Source organism: Chrysemys picta, chromosome 5 (assembly GCF_011386835.1).
Source record: "Chrysemys picta bellii isolate R12L10 chromosome 5, ASM1138683v2, whole genome shotgun sequence".
In the NCBI taxonomy this organism is placed as follows: Eukaryota; Metazoa; Chordata; order Testudines; family Emydidae; genus Chrysemys; species Chrysemys picta.
Window position 1 is genome coordinate 80,018,567 of NC_088795.1, and position 18,791 is coordinate 80,037,357.

At 39.2% G+C, this 18,791-nt stretch overlaps 1 protein-coding gene across 26 annotated transcripts in view; it reads left to right on the top strand.

Moving 5' to 3' along the window:
- TENM3 (teneurin transmembrane protein 3) overlaps nucleotides 1-18,791 on the top strand; it is a 2,213,160-nt gene that overhangs the window by 1,682,999 nt on the left and 511,370 nt on the right. The gene's annotated exons all lie outside the window — the stretch shown is intronic.

The window sequence follows — 18,791 nt, forward strand, 5'->3', positions numbered from 1 at the left end:
TGGTGTTTGCATCCTCTTTCTTTCTTTCTTTCTTTCTTTCTTTCTTTGCTGTTTTGGTCGGGCAGTTTCTAAGCCCAGCACCAAATTTGCAGAACTGCTTACCACAGTGACTCTCTGCCTGCCGTATGCAGCACCAAGGTCACCAGATCTCTCCTGAGTGAACAAGTCCAGTGCTGATGACCAAACACTGTAGACTATGGAGAACTGATTGCCAGAGGAGTTCCATGCCCAGCATGAATGGCATCAAGATCCTCTGATTTGCCAACTCTAGTGCTGGGGACCTGGTCTTGTTGACTGCTTAGCATAGACAGTGCAATGGTTCCTGACTCTATCCATGTCAATGGAGTACTGAGGGTTCTATTCCACTACCTCTGGAGGACCACCTGCTAGAGTGAATTAGAAGCACCAAAGTTCTCAGATCCATCCAGATTAGATAATCAGTAGCCTGAAGGCTGAATTCCCCAAGCCTCATTCACAGGCAGGGAGGAAGGCTCAATGTTTTGGACGTTCAGTTTTAAATTTGATTATCTAAATGGGAACAAAACTATCTACAAATTCCCTAGACTTATGAGGGATGTAAGAGTGAGACCAGAGGGTCACTTTGTTATTGTTCAAAGATTGTGAAAATTAATCCGGTTCTATATATGATGATTGTTATGACTTGGAATGTATTCAGCCACTTGGGGATATCGAAGTGTCCTGAAGAAACCTAAGATATGCCTACTCACTGTCTTTATTGTAGACTGTTGCAAGGTTGTTTTATGAATTCTAATCCTACCTTAAATAAAAGTTACTTATCAGTAATTGAAGTTCTTTGACATGACCCTCTGCATAGTCATACTCCCTACCTGCTTTCTTCACTGCTTTGGAGTCTTGTGTTAAGAATTCCTGAACTCGAGGAACTGAAGGGTAGTTTGTGCCACTGCTCCTTTTATACCCTTAGAACTCTACAAGAGAGAGGTGTTGAGTGGCTGCAATGGGCATAGATCTCTCGAGGTTTTAGAAGGTTGCAGTACAGGTGCATGGCTGGGATTAACATTTAGGGCGGTTAACCAGTAAAACTAATGCTTACCGATTAACTGTTTACTCTTTTACATCCTCGTGCTAATGTGCAGAGGGCCACCTTGAAGAAATCCAGTTACTAATAACTAACCTTCATTTACTGATTTTCTTATTTACAGTTTGCAGAACATTAAAAAGCACCTCTCTACAAGCTCTCTCTCTCTTCACTGTATATTAAAATACCAGGAAACTTTCTCAAAACCAAGGGTGGAGTGGGTCCACTTTAGCCACAGATTTCCTCCCTTCCCCCAGTGCACAAATCTCAATCCTCATTGCAGCAATTCCTTCTGAAAACCTGGGGGAAAAAATGGGCTTTGCAGTATGATTTGTAGATCTATAGGTTCAGGCTATTTCATGCCAAAGTGGGGAATGAATTTCAAAACTGAGGGCCCTTAATGAAGAAAGACCCGCTAACAGCTCTTTCTAATCTAAATTAAGGGGGCTACAGCTCAAGCACATCAGTCAGCAGAACTTGGGAGAGTAGTCTGTCATATACACGTCACAAGCTATGTAGGGCTTTACAGTTCAAGCAGAGTTCTTAAAATTCACCCAGAAACTGAGCTGCAGCCAGTTCATGTCACAGAGCTCTGGTGCTGTGCACACCCGAGATATTCCTCCAGAGTCACTGAGCAAACATAAAGTCTAGTAATTTTTAAGCCTCTAAGCTTTTAAAATTCCCAGACCCTAGATCTACCTTAGCTATTTTAAAATGTTAACTAGATAGTTAAAGGGAAAAATATTCTAAGCAAATCTTTTGAGAGACCTGTAGGCCTCATAGTTCAGTTAAAAATTTAAATTTCTTACTTTGTTAAAACATGTTTTTGATTAAATCCTTGGGCTTCTGTGAATTGTATTTTAACATTTTATGAGTATGTACAGACCTGTAATTTATCCAGAGGAAATTTACTACATCCTTAATGAACCACAGTGTACACAGTTAATTATGGAGATAACTTGTTTCTGAGATTGTAATTGATTTTCTAGCTTTCAGAGTAAGTGCCATGCATTTAGACTGAATAGCAACTTAAATATCCTAAACTAAAAGGTATTCTGTTTGTACTTAGCCAAAAATTCCTTTCAGTCATCTATACAGCGACTCAAGATTTGAAGTTAAACTCTCTAATATTTGTTGTAGTGAGAGGAGTACACTCCAGTAATATAAGCTCTTATGATAGAATTTGGTATTAAATGGTAATACCAGTATCTATGTAGATAAATGATTCTAATTTATTTTAAGATTACTAGTTGTGCTTTCTCATGTCCACTAACTTGTCTTAGAAATAAAGTTTTAGGTTATGACTAAGGCTAAATCCAGTATAGTCTGGAATTACTTGTCTTTAGGCTTGACATAGGTTGACTTGATGATTTGAGGTGTCAAAAAGCCAGTATTTCACTTCTGTAAGTAGATCACAAGTTCCTCAGGGCAGGGCATTTGCTTTAGTGTAGATCTGTAGAGCACCATAGAGAGAGATGCCATATAAGTAATATATTTTAAAAAATGTATTCCCATCTTTTTCTGTCCTAGTTAGGAATACAACTCTTTCCATAGCTTTCTGTGAGAGTTATGGTGACCTTGGACACTTGCTTGGCATTTATTTTGCTCTTAGTCTGGAAAATACTATGTTGTACACATTATTTCTGATTTGGTGGTCAGAAAATAGAGGGTATAGGTTCTTCGCTCAGCTACTTTCTTTATCCTTTTGTAGAGATTGGTTCCCACAAATCAGGGACAGTACTTCAGTGCCCTAGAATTAGTATTCTAAGTTCATTTGTGAACTTCGGTTTCTTAAGTTAGAAGTAGAGTTTTTCTCGTCGACCAGCAATACTGTGAAAGTACTCCCATTTCTGGTGCTTGTCTAGAATACTTGGTAAAATGTCAGAAGTTGATAGTTGATACTATGATTTATCTTGGTTCAAAGGAAAAAAAATGTTATTAAGATACAACAAGAATATTAAGCAGTTTAAAGGATGAATCAGAGTAGATATTCTTCTTGGGTGAGATCCACAAAGGGACTTAAGCATTGCAATGCTGAGCATCACAGCACCTAACTTTTATGTGCCTAGAAAATCACAGGAACAAAAGCCAGCACGAATAGGGGAGCTATCTAAGCTATCCAGAAGGACAAACTGACGAAGGGGTTTGTGCTAAACCCTTTCCCCCTCATGGAGATAGGTACATAAGTTCAGGCTGCTGGGAGGCACCAGTCTCTGCTTTGTGATCTGTGACCCTCCTGGAGTTAGACTGCATAGGCACCTAGGCAGTTTCTTGCGGGAATGATTCAGGCACCTGCATCACTCTGCACAGAACTGCCCATCTTATAACTGTTAGCCCAGTGGTTACAGCTCTCTGGTGCAATGACTATCTAAGTATTTGTCCACAGTGTAACAATCATTGGCCAGAGAGAGAGAATGACTCCGTAGCCTAATTGTTAGGGCACCCATCTGGGAGGTGGGAGACCTGGGTTTCAGTCTCCCTGCTCCAATAACTCTTTCATCATCCCTAGTGAAACAGTTTCAGCAGGAGAGATGCTGAATGGTGCCCGGTATCAGAATATCCCATAGCTCAGTTGTTACAGCACTCTCCAGAGAGGTAAGAGAAGCCTATTCAAACCTGGGTCTCCCACATCTTAGATGAGTGCACTAGCCACTGAGGAAAAAAAAGTTGTAAAGTGGGCAGAATCATCTCCTCCTCCCCCTCCAGCTAGATTTTTTGAATGTGACCCAATCTGGTGGGTATGCTCAGGGACCATCGCCTGGATAGGGCCTTACACAAGAGTTAAGCATTCCATTGCATATCTTTCCTCAGTTTGTGAATCACTGTGAGGCTTAAGTAGAAAATAGGTGTCCAGACACCTAGGTGGAGTCAGCAGTGTGCACACCCAGAGGCAGAAACTAAGACCATGTCTACACTACCACGGGATTGATGCTGCTGTGATTGATGCATCGGGGGTTGATTTAGCAGGTCTAATAAAGACTCGCTAAATTAATGGCAGAGTATTCTCCGGTTAACTCCACTACTCCACCGGGAATGAGAGGAGTAAGGTAAGTCAATGGGAGAGTGTGTCCCATCAACCCAGCATGGTGTAGACACCGCAGTAAGTCGACATAAGCTATGTCAACTCCAGCTATGTTATTCACATAGCTGGAGTAGTGTAACTTAAGATGACTTACCTTGGTAGCGTAGACATGTCCTAGGACACCTAGGAAACTTTTACCCTGAAAACCTAGATGCAGAGTGAGCTTAGGTGCCTACTGTTGTTGGTATAAGAGTTTTGTGAATCACACAGGAGCCTAAAACTGGGACTTAGGCACCTAAATATGGATGTGGTCCCCTACTCTTTAACATTGTTAAAGTATATATACACAAGTGATGGCTAATTTATTTATTATCCTTTCCTTTTGGTTCTTTATGAACAGTATAACTTTAATTTATAACAGTTCAGGAATTCTTTAACAGTATAAGTAGTAATTCTTTTGAAGTGTTATTATTATTATTTTATTATTATTATTTAACTTACTTTGATACTTTGAAAGCTTTAAGCCACAGGAATTTAAAAATCTGCACAAAAATATGTATCTCCTTTTTGAACAACTCCCTGCACCCATCACTTTGAAGCCTCATCTAGAGTAGGATAAATGAATTTGTTGTTAACCTGTAGCGTTTATCACATGCTAAGTAAGTCTGGTGTAGATAAGGTGCACTGCCTTTAAGGTACACTGCTAAACAGGTCAATTTAAAGCCTAGGTAGGTTTGTTTACTTGAAATGTATTTTTGTTTGTTTTTAAATATAACTTTTTACAGCAAAATTAGAATGTAACACAGGGCCAGGTACTGAACTTGACCAATATCAAGATTAGTTTCAATGGGAATTTTCATATGGTTTTTATAACGCAGTCCTGACCTGAGATATGCACACATGTTTGATAGCTGATTTTATAAGATGTGTGTTGATGCATTGTAATGTACATATAGGGAAATAAAATTGCTTTTAAAGCATAAATCAGCAAAATATATCTGCAGTCTTCTGAGATACACCTGTTCCAGAAAGTCATGGATGCTGGCACCTCAGCAGATCAACCTCTGCTGTATTGTAGGAGAAAAGATCAGACTGCTGCGAGAGACCAAAAAAGCAAAAGGTCTCTAATGGGGATGGAATGAATATAGCTTTTTCAAGCATCAAAAGTATCATTTTGTAGAGCATCTATATGGATAAAGTATATGGAAGAAAAACTTATCACTCATTTTCTGTTTCTAAGCAATTGCTGTGCTGAACACCCGGTCGCTTTTAGTGAAGCCAGTAGAGCCGCAAGAGCTCTGCATCTCTAAAAAATCAGGCTACTTAGTTAGGTATCTAAATAGGCACCCATGTTTGAAAATAATGGCAAAGATTTACTATTGTGTTCCCTTGCATGTCAACTCTAGTGACTTTTTCCCCCTCTGAACAATAATACATGGGAATATTTTTGTAGATAAGCCAATTAGCAAAAAAGGCAGACTTCTTTCAGTTCTTTTTTTTTTTTTTTAACAAGAGGCTTCTATACAAATATGTTGTGCTTTCACTTTTGCCTCTCTCTCTCCATCCCTTTCCAGGTTTCTATTTTAGGATTGTGTATTCAGATTTTTTAAAAGAGCCTCTCTAAAACTCAAGATTGTTACCCTGGTATCCGTTTTGAAAGGGATCTGATTGTAAAGTATCATCATTATAAGCATGTTATTAAATTGCTAAAGTCTAACTGCAGCTAGTCTCTGCATTCGACGTATCTGATCCGACTTACCCCGCTGTGAGGACGGCGGCAAATCGACCGCGGCTCCCCCGTCAATGGCGCTTACTCCTACCTGGGCTGGTGGAGTACGCGCGTCGATTCGGGGATCGATTATTGCGTCCCGATGAGACGCAATAAATCGATCCCTGAGAGATTGATTTTCTACCGCTGATCCAGGCGGGTAGTGAAGACCAGCCCTGAGAAGCAGTTGTCAATCTTAAAAGCATAAATAACTACAATGAAGACATCAAAATATGCTAATTATGTCCTAGCATATTTTTATTGCTTTTATTTTTAAGCTGTGTACTAAGGGGATCCAACATTTAACAGTGGAAAAGTTTAGGTGAAGCCATGACCAAAGTTAAACCTAAAAGATAGATTGATTTGAGCTGCCAGCATAGTGGCCTTTAAGAATCATAACATTACTTTATCCTTTTTCTAAAGGGAAACTGCTAAGATCATAGGGCTACCACCTTTTATTATCTTGGAATCAATACATCCTTTGTAAAATACTATACATCCTGGTAGTCGATGCACATGAAAATGGAAAAAAAACTGCATTTTTCAGAGCAATTAATATTTGTACTTGATAATCTAATATTTGTAACATCTAAATAATGCAATTAAATTAGAATTAAAAGGTTTAAGGGGTTTTATGAAAACATCATAAGCTGTTTATTTTATCTTGTGGAGAAGGGGATGAATATATTTCATATTCATTTCTTGTTAATAGATATAACAATACTTTCTTCTCTTGTTGTGTATTGCTCAAAAACAAAACAAACAGCAAAACCTCGTAAGCAGGCAATATTTGGTAGTAAATCTATTTTTTCAGAGTAAACAAAATATTTTCTCGGTGTGAGAAAATATGACTTCACTAGAAATTTTCTATGTTCTCCTTGATGACTTCCTGAATCTGAGTGGAAAGTCAGATCATGCTTCAATTTAAAAAAAATTGGATATTTATATAGATTTTTGTAGGGCTTAAACATGACTGATTTTCAATTGTATACATTTGTCCAAGTTATTCCTCTCTTGGAAAGGAACCACCTGCCACAAAAATCAGACAGGTAATATGCTGTTTTTGCACTATTATAGCCAGAACCTCACAGGAGAACCACTAAGTGGGAGTAGTGGTATGTGTGTGTACGCACACCCTTTGTAATACTTGCTGTTTGTAGATGAAGGCCCCTCATTATTTTGAACTTATTTCATTCTATTTTCTCTTTTTGTATATTGTTTGAAGAAGTGAATAGATGCACAACAAAACCTTAGTTTTCATCTGAACATTTGCATTACATTTCCTACAATATCTAGCAGTTTGTTAAAATATTTAACAAGTAATATTAATTCTGGGTTTCTTCCCTCTGATGTGAGGACAAATAACTGTATCTGTAGTTTAGTATGGGTATAATTGGGTATAATGTATCCACTTTGTAAAAACTATAAGCATTACTTCATTAATAACTTGTAACAGATTTTTTTTCCTTCTGAAAGACAAACATTCATTATACACTATAAGGGTGAGAGAAGTTAGAAAAAACTTGTCGAGTGTATAAGCCCTTAGCTCCAGAGGGGGAAAAAATTAAAAATTGAGCACTTAAATATGTAGTGTTTTGTTTTGGTGGTTACAATAATCTGTCTTACTCTCTGACATGTATCACTTTCAGATGAACCTGTATGAATATGGACAGCTTTCCAATTTACTTTTTGTTACAGAAGTAAAGGGTGAATGCCAGTGAGTTTGCAATTTTTTTCCTAACAAGGCTATAAGGGCCTAGTCACAAGCATTATTCTTTTGTGACCAGGTGATTGTAGCTTTCATATGATTTTTAATATATGTTATGCATGTCCCATTGTTACTATGCAGCCAACCATATATTGTTGAAATATGTGGACTGATATTTCCATTTTACAATTAAATAGGTGTATTATGTACCAAGTACTTGAAATGGCTGCAGAAAACCTTAATGCAGATACTGTGTTTATAATCACCTAAATCTGTCATTTGATTGAGTCCTTATTACTTTTCAAACTCTAACCTAAATAGACTAACTGCTCTTAAGGGGCTGTCAGGAGATGCATGTCAAACACTAGGTGTATCATGCAATCAGACCAGTGTCGGGGTGGAAATGTCAGTGTTTGGGGAGAGGTGGGGGTGGGGGCAATAAAGTCAACTTGTTCGCTTAACATTGTCTTTACATTGAATGGAACAGATAAGATTCTGAATTATTCACAATACTGAAAGCTTATAATTGCTAGCAACTGTGACAGCAACAGAGTATAGAGACAAGAATTTTTTTGTCAAAATGTCTGATTCTGTTACACATCAAAGGATTAACTTCACAAAACTGTCTTTGGGACTTTGGGTGGCTTTTTTTCTAAAGACCAGATGTAGAATCTTTCCCACTTTTTTGTTATCCTTCTAGGAATCTAGGTCGAAGAGGTGCAAGTTAATATTTAACAGTAGCACAGGTTTTCAGAAATCCAATAATGGAACAAAGAAGCTGTGTGAGAAGGATTTGCTGTTTCAGCAAGTAATCTTCGTAAGAGTCAGTTATAAATGTATGTGACAAAGCAAACCTTCTGAACCCATAATGTGGTAACTGACTTTATGTAAATTCTCCTATCTTGTTACTAGACTGGGTAAGGCTTGATATATTTAGATATATTTAAAATATAAATTTCTTACTAGTCACAAATGTAGTTCAAAACAATAATATCCATTAGAATCAAGTTTAGTGTGTATTTCTTATATTTGATTTTAGTGCTTTTCTCATAAATATTTAGAACTCAATTACTGAAAATCACATTAACTGAAAGTTACAGAGATGAGGCCTGAACCAGTGCTGTTCATTGAGGTTAATGAGCATTTTGTCTGATTAAGGAGTGTGGGAACAGGATCTTAGTCTTGCTTAAAGAGATCAGTATTTAATAACATCTAACATATAAAGTTTTAATATTTTTCATTTCACTCTTCATTCAAATTTTAATTTAAAGTTTTTTCCATACAGTTGCTTCTGACTTTTTGGTATTTTGTGAGAGAGCCATTTGCAGTCCCAAATTAACATCCAATATTAATTTTAAAGAAAATGAAGATGATGTTGGAATTTTTTCCTGTATCCATCATAACTAAAGTAGAGGTATTCATGACCAACATTATATGTTGTGGGTGGTGTTGCTATAAGAGCTTAGCTAATACTACTAGACCACACTGCTCTCTCACATCATCTGAAATAGATGCTGTGAGTTAGATCCATAATTAGGGCCCTACCAATTTCATGGCCATGAAAAATACGTCACGGACTGTGAAATAAGCCCTTCCCCATGAAATCCAATCTCCCCCTAAGGGGACTCTTAGGTCTGGCTGGGCTGGGGAGGGACAGGACTTGTCCATCCCCTACACAGCTGCTCTCTGGGGAAGGAGCCGAGACCCATTTCCACCTCTGGGAACCTGCTATAGGGAGCTCTGCGGTTGCTGCCTTCAGAGTCCAACTTTTGGGTGGGGACTCCCACAGTTACATCACCATGAGATTTCAGATTTAAACATTTGAAAACATGAAATTTACCAATTTTCAAATCCTATGGCTGTGAAATTAACCATAATGGACCCTGAATTTGATAGGGCGCTATCCATAATATATCACCACCACTACACTAGGAGGTTCCTACAGTCAAAAAGTGTTGGTGGAGGTGGGGAAATAATAATTTTTAACAATGCACAATGGCTCAAGAAATGCTTTTAGAAGTCCCTTAATGTTCTTTTAAATCTTTCTTTATATTCAGGTGTTCTGTGCAAATGAAGCAGACATGCTGATCTGTGTTAGTGTAGAGTATGAAACAAGTATGAGTCTCAAACCTATCTCCCCTTCACCAGGGAACAGAATTAGTGAACTTTGTACCAAATATTAGTGATCTCATGAAACCAGTTGCAATTAAGTTGATAATTGAAAGGCAGAAACACAGAATGTTAAAATGTGGAAAGCTCTGTTAACTATGGTTGAACTCAAACCAAAGTGACTACAAGAGAGAGAAAATACCTGGAGATCCAAGAAGAAAAAGCAGTAATCACTTGAGAAGTGTAGGAAACTATTACAAACCTTTAGCTTTGGAAAATATCAGCATATCTGGGGTGGTATGGAGAAGTTCCTCCCCAGCAAGAAATGTTGGGAAACACCGTGCATGATGGTGGTTGTTGCTTGTCCTTTTTCCTGTGCCCAAAAATGTGCTAGACACCCTTACAGAAGAAGTGCTTTCCCAAAAGAGCACACAATCTAAATTTGACATGACCCAATAAGAGATGGTTTTAAATATGAAGAGGAGGGGGAAGGAAGGACAAGGGTGACACTAATAAAATGCAAGATATGTATACATCTGGAAGTTTGTTAAATGTTGGTAGGACAGTACAATTGAATCTTTAGGTGGGATTTGAAATAGATGAACAGATTTAATTCTTTTAAAAACATACTTAAATGTGTATGTTTGCTATGGTACATTTTTTTGGTATAAAGCCAAAGTTGTTTTTTGCCTTTAAGAATCTAGATAACTTTGGGGACAAAGGTTCTTCTGGAGGGTATTTTCCACCTCAACTAACAGACTTTGTGGCTGGCCTCCAATCAGTGTGGAAGATCGATGTTTTGGAAAATATTGTATGCTAGAGCCTCATTAAATGCAATAAAGAAGGCTATTAAAAATAATCCAGTAGGCAGATGAGTATAAAAAGATCAAACTATTTAAATATATTGCAAAATGGTGCTTTTCAGCTATGCTTAAAATTGCAGGATATAAGATGTTCCTGGGATGTTGAGTATAACTAAAAGGACTCTCTAATCACAGGTACCTAGGCAAGGTTCAATGTATTCCTTGGGGAAATGTACCGCTTTGCTTTATCACACATAGTTCAACCTTTCTTTGAGAAATCAGTTACACTATCACATATATGAAAATAGTGTTGAACCCTGCTCAGTCCTTCATTCCTTACTCCTCAAGTTGTGTGAGATAAAGAATAGTTCCTTAGGTTCAAAGAAGTGTCCCATGTGCTCTTTCAAGTTACTTTAAATATATGATGTGCTTTGTTTATTTAAAGTGCTATTTAGTGATAAATTTATGTAAATGTCTGTCTCAAAGATGACCTCTTTCTCAAGCCCCATCATGTGGCCTGCTCTCAACCTGAATGTTTTGACTGTCTCAAGATGGCACAGGCTGTACTCCATGCCTTTTGGAACGCACTTCTAGAAATATGTCTAGTTATGAACCTTTCCCCTTTAAGAGTATAATGGAAAATGCATTTCTTTGTCCAGGATCTCCACTGACTGTAGTCTTCAAATTCCTATGGCACTTAGTCTGCCAACTGATATTTGTCATCTCTAGATCTTTTCAATAGTATTCTGATCAGTTGCTGCACAAGCTTTTGGACTATAGTCTTCATGCTATATAAAGTAAAGGCATATAGAGCAATATTATTGGAGAAAATGCTATTTCATACTGTTTGGAGCTATGCAGATGTTCAGATATCATGTTGGACTGCTTGTAAAGCCATGTAATAATTTAAATGTCATCAATAATGACAAAAAGATGCGTGAGCCATTCCTTTTTAATCTATTAATGGATGGAAGGCCAAATCCTATAATTGTTGTGCTAGGTGCTGTACAAACACAGAACACAAAGATGATACCTGCCCCAGATGACCGTCTAAGTACAATATACTTCCGTTTATCTGAAAACCTGTTATCCAAACTTCCACATTATCCATAACTCTTCCTTATGCCCCATGCTTGGAGACAAGAAGGCATTTGAATAATGTTGAGGTTTAGATAATGGAGCAGACAACTCTGGCCAGGACTGTGAGGAGGAGGAACCCTGGCTGTGAGGGAGACCACCCTGCTATTGAATGTCCCCTGCAGCAGTGCAGGAAACCCTCTACAGCCCTGCTGTCCCGGGAGTGAGTGAGCTGGGCTGTGAGGCTACACCCCATATTCTTCATAGAAATATTGTTATATCATAGCAGCCTTCAACTACCTGAAGGGGAGTTTGAAAGAGGATGGAGCTAGGCTGTTCTCAGTGACCGAACAAGAAGCAATAGCCTCAAGTGGCAGTGGGGAGGTCTAGGTTGGATATTAGGAAACACTATTTCACTAGGAGAGTGGTGAAGCCCTGGAATGGGTTACCTAGGGAGGTGGTGAAATCTCCATCCTTAGAGGTTTTTAAGGTCTGGCTTGACACAGCCCTGTCTGGGATGATTAAGTTGGTGTTGGTCCTGCTTTGAGCAGGGGGTTGAACTAGATGACCTCCTGGGTTGTGTGGGATACCATTAGAAAGGTTATGATTTACAGAATGTGATTATCCTGTTTGTATGTATGTATCATTTCTGTATCTGAAGTTAGGAATATGGACTATGTATCAAGTACAAAAGTGCTTGCACCTGGGGAACGCCCACCAGATGGTAGGCAATCAGCCTGGATGGACCATTTGGAAGGACAATAGGACCTTGAAGATATTAATCTTCCTCCTTTGAGAAGTTTCCTGGGATGCTGCTTTGACACTGCAGAGTCAGGTGATCATGTCACCTAGTACTAGACCCCATCTTGGACTTCTAGGGTTTTTCCATTAAGAGGGAGTGGGGGTCAAACTGGGAAACAAAGGATTCCCACAATATGCAAATCCTATTTAAGTCTGGAGAGTGAGTTAATCTTGGTTCTTCTCCACTGCCTCCCTGCCAAAGAAGGAAGACTGCGGAAATCAGCTGAGGAAAAAAAAGGAACTAAGCTGGGGGCGGGGCAGGAATTGAGCCCAGGTGCGAAAGGTCTAGCCTGTGAAAGGAATACCTGGATATTTAAGCTGCAAGCAGTGAAGTTTACCTTCAAGAAACTCTGCAACCTGCATAAAAAAACATTTAGGGTGAACATTTGCTAATATTAACCAGTTAATTCAGTATAATAAGTTTAGTTTGCATGTTTTGTTTTATTTGCTCAGTAATCTGCTTTGTTCTGTTTGCTATCACTTAAAATCTATCTTTTGTAGTTAATAAACATATTTGTTCATTCTAAAACCCAGTTTGTGCAATTCATAACTGGGGGGAGGGAGGAAGCTGTGCATATCTTCCTCCATTTTGAGGGAGGGAACGGATTTCATGAGCTTACACTGTATAGATCTCTGTACAATGCAAGACAATATAATTTTGGGTTTATACTCCAGAGGGAGTATGCACTTGAATACTGAGCAATTCCTGAGCTGAGTCTTCCCACACAGAGCTGATTGCGGACTGTGAGTGATTCTACAGCCTACCTGTGTGTGTAGCAGGACAGGGCAAGGGAGTCCAGGCTGGTGGAACAGGTGGGCTCAGTGGGACCCCACTACATCAGGCACTCCAGAAGGGGGGTCCAACCTGTCACAGGGGCCATGACATCAGAGCTGCAGAGGACTCCTTGTGTTGCCAGTAACACCCAATCCCTGTGAGCACAAGGTGCAGGGAAGGCTGAGGTCCTGGCAGGGCTGAGTCCTTATCTGGAGTCTCTGCCTGCCCTGCACCTTGCTCTCTCCAAGTCTGCTGTCATGGGAGTGGGTGAGTGCGTGGAGCAGAGACCCCCAGCCAGCACTGTGAGGAAGAGGAGCCCCTGGCCACCAGGGAGACCACGCAGGTCCTGAACGACTGAATGGCTCCTGCTCTCTTGATTAGTGAAACTCCCAATTATCCAAATAAAATCCATGTCCAGCATGTTATTTGGCTAATGGGAGTATACTGTGTAAGATCAGAGACAACAGATGAATATAGACAAACCAACAGAATACAAGTTTATTGTAGACCTGACAGAAAAGGAGAGTTTTAAGGAGGAATTTGAAGGAGGATATTTACTTAGTTTTGTGGAAGTTTAAAAGGTACTCTTCCTAAGTGTGAAGGGCAGCATGGAAGAAAGCCAGAAGGTGCTTGTTTGGAAATTTAACAAGTGGGTGATAGAGATTCAGTTACATCCAAATTTTGACGCCCACACAGAATCTCACGCTTAATTTGTAAAATAACTGTATTTGACTGGTTGGACCATAAAATAAATTTATTTAGAAAATTTCAATTAGTTAAAGGTAATTTACCTTTTTACATTCTATTTATTAGGAAAAATAATAAATAGTATTGGAAACTTTGGAAACTCTGATAGTATGAGTGATTGAAAATTGTGTTCTATCATATGCTTTGTTTAACTACTTTCCTTTTCTGTTTTAGTGTCAGTTTTGAGTTTTATTCTGCTAGGAGAGTCTAGCTTCAACATTGGAGCAAAGATCTACATGACATATATTCTTATTGGCTCATCATTGCTATACGTATTTAATAGGTGTTTCTCAAAACCATCGGACGTATAGAAGACAGTTTCTCTCCATTAAAAACATTATTTGAATTTTCAAAATCTGGATATATCTATGCTTAGGCAAGTAAAACCATGATATGAATGAAAACAATTACAAATTAATATGGAGCTGGGATTGGGAGCAAGATATCACAGTACAGGTGATATATGCTAAGAATCAAATGGCAAAGCAGGGAAACAGATAAAGAGGTAAGGGAACAAATGAAGATATCAGAAATCATAGAGAAAGTTAGGTTTAAAATAAAAAGAAATGATAATTGAATTCCTAATCTCTTTGATCAAATGAGAGGTGTCTTCCCTGAGTGAGATCCTCAGTTTTGGGCCCGATGATTAGAGTGTAATAGACCAAAGAAGGTGTTACATCCTGCCCAGCAGAAAAAGTCCATCAACACCAGATAGACTATTATGGGATGACAAAGATGACAAAAAAGACATTTGTTGTTTGCCCTCCCCTCCATTAAGATGAGTCATTTTAGTGGATTTCTCCCGTCCGCTGAGCTTGCAGCTCCAAGCACAAGGGAGGAGCGGAATTAAAACCCCTAACAAAAAGGAACTGTATCTCTATGGTGCTTGGATGCTGAAGGGGGACTAGCTTTTCTAGGCAGAAGCAAGAGGTCCCCAGTTGCTTAGCCTGGGATAGTCCTCATGGACATTTGTGAATTTAAAAGCTTCTGCTACCTTTGGAAACTTCAGATTGTAACTCATTTGTTACAACTTGTTTGGGATGGTAGTCCTAGCTTCTGTTTGCCAGAAGCTGGGAATGGGCCACAGGGGATGGATCACTTGATTACCTGTTCATTCCCTCTGGGGTATCTGGCATTGGCCACTGTCGGAAGACAGGATACTGGGCTAGATGGACATTTGGTCTGACCCCATATGGTCAGTCGTGTGTGTGTGTGTGTGTGTGTGTGTGTGTGTGTGTGTCTCTATCTATCTATCTATCTGTGTGTGTGTGTGTTTTACCTGCTTTACCCTTGTAAATATCTTTACTTTTCCTACTTAAAACATCTTTAGATAGTTCATTATAGGATTGGCATCTAAGGTGCAACTGACCTAGGGTAAGTGACTGGTCCTTTGGGACTGGGGATAACCTGAATATTGCTGTGATCCTTGGTGTAAGGAGCCACCTATCGCAAAGGTATGCTCCTCTGGGTGATGAGATAGATTAGAGTACCTGAGGGGACAGTCTATAATTCCCTGTTTAGATTGTTATAGTTCCTGAGGTGTTCATGCTTGATAATTGGTTGGTGAAATCTAAGTGTAGAACTATTAACCAATTTGGGGTTTGTATCCTGTTTCCTAACAGTCTGCCCTGAGGTTAGTATTCACAGTCTTGAGTCACTGCAGGCAGCTTTAAACCAGCATTGACCAGTTGGATTTTTTTAGCCAGCATGTATAAAAGTATTGCATCAGAGACCAGAGCATGATTGTTCTTATGCAAAAATGAATGAGACCATATCTAGAGTACTGTTTACACAGATAAATTTCAGAGATTCAGAAAAGAACAAAATAATTGGCTGGAGAAAGTGAGAGCAAGTTTGTGCCAGCCCTCTGTGCACAAAGTGTGGGGAAGGGAAAGAAGGCACAGGGAGCCTCTCTTACAGACCTGCACAGAGCTGGGTACGGTGCCACTGCTGACTGTTTGTGGTGAAGAGACCAAGAGGTATGCTTCACTTGTCTCTGCTCCAAACAGTATTGCTGGCATTACAACTACTCATTGCAACTTCAGGGGTGGCTCAGTGGCTGTGTCCCTACATGGGTCTGCCTTCATAGCTCTCACTGATTTGATGCACTCCTCCACACCACCCCAGTACAGGGTTAGGCCTTCAAAACACCCTTAATTTAGGAAGAAAGATTAGAAGAATTGAGTATTGCTCAGCCACTCAATGTCTACACAGGGATGCGGTGATTGTTTCAAAGTATTTCAGACTTGTAAACACCGCAAAGAGGGAGGAATTGTTTAGGATAATCCAAAGAATATAACGGGTCGGCAATGTTTGGCACGCGGCTCGCCAGGGTAAGCACCCTAGCGGGCCGGGCCAGTTTATTTACCTGCTGATGCGGCAAGTTCAGCCGATCGCGGCCCCCACTGGCCACAGTTCACCGTCCCAGGCCAATGGGGGCAGTGGGAAGCGGCGCGGGCGAGGGATGTGCCAAACGTTGCCGACCCTTGGAATATAATGAAGAATAATAGAATGAAATTAAACAAAGGAAAATTTAAATTGGATAGCAGAAAAAAATTAAGTAGTTTATATCTATTACATTCTGGAATGGTTTTACAAGAAAGGATGTGAAAGTGTAATTATTTGTACCATTTATAATGGGACTGGAAAATACACTATACTACCAGGTGTATGGACTAGATGGTAGTTTGAGAAAAGAAGCCAAGGATTTGAATTAGCATGGAGATTAAACTATACTCTGATCCATAGAGCTAGTCGCTTTGGAGCAAGGCTCAGGCACATTGCTGAGTGCCCTTGTGGAAAAGATTGTGCTGCTGCTGCTTCTTTTGCTCTACCTATTCTGTAGATAAATTGAGCCCTCTACATTCTCCAGGGCTTTCAATCTGGCACCTTTCATGAACACTAAATACATTTAGAAAAAATACAGTTCGAATTCAGTAGAGCAAGTAAAATCACTTCTGATATTGACAGTACTGTAGAATTTGTGCTAAAATTAATTTTGGAAAGTAGACTACAGTAGAAACTTATTAAATATTTTCATTATACAATGAGTAGAGTGTAAAAAAACAAAGAAACCTGCACAAAAGATTATATAGCACGGGGCCAATTAACTTTGTATTTATCGTTTTTTAAGTGCAAGCTGTAAAGAACTGAGATCTAATAGCAAGGTAGTATTGTTATGGGTTCTGAGCTCAGAATCTGATAAAGACCTAAGGGATACTAAATATTGCACGGTGCTCCAGATTTGCTCATTTTGTTTTGCTGGCAGAACCCAGACTACCACCTTATGGTGGCAGAACTCCACTAGGAGTGCATAGCGGTGCAAGCCACTAGCAGGGTGGAAATTTCAAGGGGAAGAGGAGAACAGCAGGAGAGTGCTCTTCATGTCACTTTCCAGCAGTCACCTCCTGCCCAAGGAAGGAGCAGCACAGATGAATCTATTAGAGACTTGGAGGCTTTAAGAGCCTGATTCAAAGCTCACTGGAAAAAAAAAAACAGACTAAAATTGGCTTCAGTGTGGTTTGGATCAGGCTCCAGGTCGGATGCAAGCATGGGGCTTAAAAGGTGTAAAACAGAATGGATCCTGAAGGCATTTCTAAATCCCTCTATAAATAATTTCCCTTAAATTGCTTTCTCTTGGTGATTTTTCACCGTGCCTGAGATTGGCAGTTAAAATATTCCTAACTTTAATGTAACTAAATACATTTGTTGTGTGTGTTGTATAGGAAAGGACTAATAATTTCTTCTGCATTATTAGGTTTTTATGTTTTTGATTCTGCACATAGTATTGTTTTGACAAGGAAGTATGGTGTTTTTAATTCTGACTGAAGATAATTAAGAGTAAAAGAAATATTAAAGTTAATTTTACTGGGGTAGGTTTTAACTTTGTGTGTGTGTGTGTGTGTGTGTGTGTGTCAACTCTTGAATTATCAACTAAGAGAAAATAGAAACCCACCCCCAAAGTTTAAAAGCAATTGTGGAATTCCCACTCCATGAGTTGGACATGTTTTTTAGAGGAGTCGGCCTTAGTATTCAGTTAGTGGCTTTCATCTGCAACATTATCTCCAGCAGTAGACCATCAGTAGCAGTTTTATATTTTATTTTTATTTTTTTAATATTAAAATTACTGTAATATTCAGGGGCTTGGTCAGGATTATGTCAGGCTTTTTACAAAGGTAAAAGTAGACATTGTCCCTGATCCAAGGACCTAGTACATCTTATCTCTTTTGACCCAAGTGGTTAGTCAATATTCTGGGTCTTGTGGGGTGCTTTCCGTAGAAGGAGAAATTTATGGTAGGGTAATGTGACTGTTTGATGCAATCTTGTTGTTTTTTTTTAATGAAGACAGCACGCAGTTCCCTTTCTTCAGACATGATAGGAATCAAACAGGAGGCAATTTGTTTCCTCACCACTCCAACCCTTTTTACTGCCTCCAAAATCACGTCATTTTATCAGGGCAAAATTAACAGTACTCTTCTTGCTTCTTTCTGCCTGCCTGTGGCTGATTCTGACAGACAGCCTCCTGCATTTGCTATTGGCCCCCAGCAAAACCCCTTTGCACATAGCTCAGTTTCTGTCCTGTCTCGCATGTGGCCATTGTTTTGGGAGGTGGCCATTGTTTCAGTCATCTTAATCCAAAAAGGAGCTTAACTGCTTCTGACATTTATCCTGAATGAAGGTTGTCTATCATGCCACCAGCATTGGCAAGGCTTTTTACTCTTGAAAGACAGGCCTGCTGGTATCTACCAATATCCTTGGCATGACACCATATTAAGGCAACAATCTAATACAGCATACAATGGGTGGGAGAGAGAAAGACAGTTAAAAATATACTTTTTAATATACATGTATATTTGCTGTTTTTAATTACAGAAATGAACATCCACTTTCTACAACTGACCCTCAGTCTAGGTATCATGTGTTG